Genomic DNA, 6,142 nt, shown 5'->3' with positions numbered 1-6,142 from the left:
GTGGTTTGTGGGTAGTTGTATTCTGTTTTGTGCTTGTTACCTGACAGAACTGTTGGTGTCGTTTCTGTTAATTGTATATGTGCTTATTTTGTTTCTCCTTCTTATATATTAAAAAGAGAAGATGAGTATACACTTCCCTGTTGCGTCTTGGTCCTCCACACACGTTACAACAGGAAGTAAACCAAAAAGGTGGAACAACTAAAGGTGTTGACTCTCCACATCTATCAAGACAACTGGAGCACTGGGCCAGACACTCTTAAATAGAACCTGGACCAGCTCAGGTGAAACACCTTCCCACTAACGAGATGGACAAGCCAGCACAGGTGTAACACATACTGACTAACGAGGTGACACCAATCAGTGCGTCCTACGCGCTGACGAGCTAGACGGGCTAACGAGCTAGACGTGCTAACGAGCTAGACGTGCTAACGGGCGAGCTAGACGTGCTAACGGGCGAGCTAGACGTGCTAACGGGCGAGCTAGACGTGCTAACGGGCTAGACGTGCTAACGGGCTAGACGTGCTAAACGTGCTAACGGGCTAGACGTGCTAACGGGCTAGACGTGCCAACGGGCTAGACGTGCTAACGGGCTAGACGTGCTAACGGGCTAGACGTGCTAAAGTCCAGCCTCAAAACATAAATAGAAAAACCACAGCCGTAACACCTTCCCCCTGAAGACAACAAATAAACTCAGCAAAAAAATAAACATCCTCTCACTGTTAACTGTGTTTATTTTCAGCAAACTTAACATGTGTATGAACATAACAAGATTCAACAACTGAGAGACAAACTGAACAAGTTCCTCAGACATGTGATTAACAGAAATTGAATAATGTGTCCCTGAACAAAGGAGGGGTCAAAATCAAAAGTCACCGTCAGTATCTGGTGTGGCCACCAGCTGCATTAAGTACTACAGTGCATCTCCTCGTCATGGACTTCACCAGATTTGCCAGCTCTTGCTGTGTGATGTTACCCCACTCTTCCACCAAGGCACCAGCAAGTTCCCAGACATTTCTTGGGGGAATGGCCCTAGCCCTCACCCACCGATCCAACAGGTCCCAGATGTGCTCAATGGGATTGAGATCCGGGCTCTTCGCTGGCCATGGCAGAACACTGACATTCCTGTCTTGCAGGAAATAACACACAGAACGAGAAGTATGGCTGGTGACATTGTCATGCTAGAGAGTCATGTCAGGATGAGCCTGCAGGAAGGGTACCACATGAGGGAGGAGGATGTCTTCCCTGCAATGACAACAAGCTCAGTCCGATGATGCTGTGACACACCACCACAGACCATGACGGACCCTCCACCTCCAAATCGATTCTGCTCCAGAGTACAGGCCTCGGTGTAATGCTCATTCCTTCGACGATAAACGTGAATCCGACCATCCCCCCTGGTGAGACAAAACCGCGACTCGTCAGTGAAGAGCACTTTTTGCCAGTCCTGTCTGGTCCCATAGAGCACGTTGTTGCCGGTGATGTCTGGTTAGGACTGCCTTACAACAGACCTACAAGCCCTCAATCCAGCCTCTCACAGCCTATTGCGGACAATCTGGTCTGCCACTGCGAGGACGATCAGCTGTCCGTCCCTGTCTCACAGTATGGACATTGCAATTTATTGCCCTGGCCCCATCTGCAGTCCTTATGCCTCCTTGCAGCATGCCTAAGGCACGTTCACGCAGATGAGCAGGGACCCTGGGCATCTTTCTTTTGGTAAAAAGGCCGCTTCAGTAAAAAGGCCGCTTTAGTGTCCTAAGTTTTCATAACTGTGACCTTAATTGCCTACCGTCTGTAAGCTGTTAGTGTCTTAAGTACCGTTCCACAGGTGCAAGTTCATTAATTGTTTATGGTTCATTGAACAGTGTTTAAACCCTTTACAATGAAGATCTCAAATCAATTAAACAAACATTTAGGGTTCCACATTGTGAACATTTAAAATACTCCTACAACAATGTTAAAAACATATTGTGACATTGCATTGATATCATGAAACAACCTTAATCTATGTATTTTCTGATGTTTAATCAGATATCTTTTATCTGAGAATCTCTTGTCACATTGATTACAGCTATGAGGTTTCTCTCCTGTGTGTGTTCTCTGGTGTGATACCATGCTGTTTAGCCAATTAAAACTCTTCCCACATTGACTACAGCTATCAGGCTTCTCTCCTGTGTGTGTTCTCAGATGCACTACCAGGCTGTTTAACTGAGTAAAACGCTTCCCACATTGATCACAGCTATAAGGCTTCTCTCCTGTGTGTGTTCTTTGGTGTGTCATCAGACAGCCAGATGTAACAAAACTCTTCCCACATTGAGTACAGGTATATGGTTTCTCTCCTGTGTGTGATCTCTGGTGTACCACAAGGCTGCTTGACTGATTAAAACTCTTCCCACATTGATCACACCCATAAGATTTCTCTCCTGTGTGTGTTCTCTGGTGTACTATCAGGCTGCTCGACTGATTATATCTCTTCCCACATTGATCACAGCCATAAGGTTTCTCTCCTGTGTGTAGTCTCTGGTGTGTCTTCAGATCTCCAGATTGACCAAAACTCTTCCCACATTGATTACAGCTATATGGTTTCTCTCCTGTGTGTGTTCTCTGGTGTTTAGTCAGATTGCTAGATGTAAAAAAAACACTTCCCACATTGATTACAGCTATAAGGTCGCTCTCCTGTGTGCATTCTCTGGTGCACCTTCAAGGTGTGTGATGTTGAAAAGCTTTTCCCACAAAATGAACAATGGTGAAGCTTCTCTCCTGTGTGTGTTCTCTGGTGCACTATCAAGGAGCTTGACACAGTAAAACTCTTCCCACATTGATCACAGCCATAAGATTTCTCTCCTGTGTGTGTTCTCTGGTGTGATTTCAGGGTTTTTAGCTGAGAAAAACTCTTCAAACATTGATCACAGCCAAAAGTTCTCTCTCCTGTGTGAATTCTATGATGTATTTTAAGGTCTGTTGTAGAGTTGAATCTTTTCCCACAGTCAGAGCACCAGTGAGATTTCCCTCCAGTGTGAATTCTCAGGTGTACTTTTAGTGAATTTGATCTTGAGAAACATTTCCCACAGTCAGAGCAGCAGTAAGATTTCTCTCTTGTGGGTCTCTGCTGTTTATTGAGGTGCTCTGATCTGGAGAGACTCTTCTCTGCCTCGTCAGCTTCATGATGTTGTTGAGGCTCCCCAGAGGATCCACGATAGTCCCGTCTCTCTCCTGTGTGATCGACAAAGTCAGACAGATGGTTAAAGGCCCACAACAGCAGAAATCCACTGTTAATTTATTATTTTTTCACCTTTATTTAACCAGGTAGGCAAGTTGAGAACAAGTTCTCATTTACAACTACGAACTGGCCAAGAATAAAGCAAAGCAGTTCGACACATACAACAACACAGAGTTACACGTGGAATAAACAAAACATACAGTCATCAATAAAGTTGAAGAAAATCTATATACAGCATGTGCAAATTAGGTGAGATAAGGGAGGTAAGGCAATAAATAGGCCATGTTGGCGAAGTAATTACAATATACCAATTAGTAATTACAATATACCAATTAGACACTGGAATGATAGATGTGCAGAAGACGAATGTGCAAGTAGAGATACTGGGGTGCAAAGGAGCAATAAATAAATAAATAAATACAGTGTGGGATGAGGTAGTTGGATGGGCTATTAGCAGATGGGCTATGTACAGGTGCAGTGAACTATGAGCTGCTCAGACAGCTAGTGCTTAAAGTTAGTGAGGGAGATATGAGTCTCCAGCTTCAGTGATTTTTGCAGTTCGTTCCAGTCATTGGCAGCAGACAACTGGAAGGAAAGGCGGCCAAATAAGGATTGGCTTTGTGGGTGACTAGTGAGATATACCTGCTGGAGTGCATGCTACGGGTGGATGCTGCTATGGTGACCTGTGAGTTGACATAAGGCAGGGATTAACCTAGCAGAGACTTGTAGATGACCTGGAGCCAGTGGGTTTGACGACGAGTATGAAGCGAGGGCCAGCCAACGAGAGCGTACAGGTCGCAGTGTTGGGTAGTACATGGGGCTTTGGTGACAAAACAGATGGCACTGTGATAGACTGCATCCAATTTGCTGAGTAGAGTGTTGGGGGCTATTTTGTAAATGACATCGCCGAAGTCGAGGATCGGTAGGATGGTCAGTTTTACGAGGGTATGTTTGGCAGCGTGAGTGAAAGAGGCTTTGTTGCAAAATAGGAGGCCGATTCTAGATGTAATTTTGGATTGGAGATGTTTAATGTGAGTCTGGAAGGAGAGTTTACAGTCTAACCAGACACCTAGGTATTTGTAGTTGTCCACATATTCTAAGTCAGAACCGTCCAGAGTAGTGATGCTGGACGGGCGGGCAGGTGCGGGCAGCGACCGGTTGAAGAGCATGCATTTAGTTTTACATGCATTTAAGAGCAGTTGGAGGCAATGGAAGGAGAGTTATATGGCATTGAAGCTCATCTGGAGGTTAGTTAAGACAGTGTCCAAAGAAGGGCCAGAAGTATACAGAATGGTGTCGTCTGCGTAGAGGTGGATCAAAGAATCACCCGCAGCAAGAGCGACATCATTGATGTATACAGAGAAGAGAGTCGGCCTGAGAATTGAACCCTGTGGCACCCCAATAGAGACTGCCAGAGGTCTGGACAACAGGCCCTCTGATTTGACACACTGAACTCTGTCAGAGAAGTAGTTGGTGAACCAGGCGAGGCAATCATTTGAGAAACCAAGGCTGTTTAGTCTGCCAATAAGAATGTGGTGATTGACGGAGTCGAAAGCCTTGACCAGGTCGATGAATACGGCTGCACAGTAATGTCTCTCATCGATGGCAGTTATGATATCGTTTAGGACCTTGAGCGTGGCTGAGGTGCACCCATGACCAGCTCAGAAACCAGATTGCATAGCAGAGAAGGTACGGTGGGATTTGAAATGGTCGGTAATCTGCTTGTTAACTTGTCTTTCAAAGACCTTAGAAAGGCAGGGTAAGATAAATATAGATCTGTAGCAGTTTGGGTCTAGAGTGTCACCCCGTTTGAAGAGGGGGTCTAGCAGCTGCTTTCCAATCTTTGGGAATCTCAGGTGATACGAAAGAGAGGTTGAACAGGCTAGTAATAGGGGTTGCAACAATTTTGGCAGATAATTTTAGAAAGAGAGGGTCCAGATTTCGCAGCTCTATCAGAACATCTGCTATCTGGATTTGGGTGAAGGAGAAATGGTGGAGGCAAGTTGCTGTGGGGGGTGCCGGGCAGTTGACCGGGGTAGGTTTTATTAGATAGTTTTATTAGATAGTACTCACTGTATTTACTGGTGTTTATCAGATCAATGTCCCTGTTTTATTAGATAGTACTCACTGTATTTACTGGTGTTAATCAGATCAATGTTCCTGTTTTATAAGATAGTACTCACTGTATTTACTGGTGTTAATCAGATCAATGCCCCTGTTTTATAAGATAGTACTCACTGTATTTACTGGTGTTAATCAGATCAATGTCCCTGTTTTATAAGATAGTACTCACTGTATTCACGGGTGTTAATCAGATCAATGTCACTGTTTTATAAGATAGTACTCACTGTATTTACTGGTGTTAATCAGTTCTCCAGTCTTCTCTTCATCATTGACAGTAATTGACCCCTCTTCAGCCTTAATTCCAAAAACGTCTTCATCTTCTTTCACTTCATCCTCCACTCCAAAAACTGCATCTTCCTCCTCTTCTTTCACTGTAACAGCCTCACCCTCTACTTGTTTTTGTATTGTAACGGCCTCCTCTTCCTCCTCCTCTTTCACCAGAGCTTCTTTCTCCATCCAGCAGACCTCCTCTTCTTTAACAGGAGGAGAGTAGCTTAGTGAACTCATGGTCGGGGATAATAGCTAGTTAGCATTAGCGACTAGACTAGTGCTAATTTAACCAGCCAGCTAGTTCTTACAACGTAAATATTAAATTTAATGGGGTAGCTAGTTGTTTCCACATAAGTATGTTTAAAGCAAAATGGCAATTAAACCACGAAATTGTCTAAAGAACTTGATTGTGCCGACTTTGTCGGCTAGCGAGCTACCGAGGTGGCTGCAGTTGTTGAAGAAGCGTTCCGTCCACTAGATTATACGTCACACTAGAAACATCGCCTGAAAGACTCATATCGCCATCTGCTG

At 44.5% G+C, this 6,142-nt stretch overlaps 1 long non-coding RNA gene across 1 annotated transcript; it reads right to left on the bottom strand.

Annotated features, from left to right (window-relative positions):
* Positions 1–2,839: 2,839 nt before the first annotated feature.
* Positions 2,840–5,719, bottom strand: LOC115186706 (uncharacterized). The gene is made up of 2 exons (XR_003875846.1): positions 5,566–5,719; positions 2,840–3,210 (listed from the first exon to the last, which is right to left on the bottom strand). It is a non-coding gene; the product is annotated as an uncharacterized LOC115186706 (long non-coding RNA).
* Positions 5,720–6,142: the final 423 nt, after the last annotated feature.

Source organism: Salmo trutta, unplaced genomic scaffold (assembly GCF_901001165.1).
Source record: "Salmo trutta unplaced genomic scaffold, fSalTru1.1, whole genome shotgun sequence".
NCBI classification, from domain to species: Eukaryota; Metazoa; Chordata; class Actinopteri; order Salmoniformes; family Salmonidae; genus Salmo; species Salmo trutta.
This window is presented reverse-complemented; position numbering and strand designations above follow the sequence as displayed.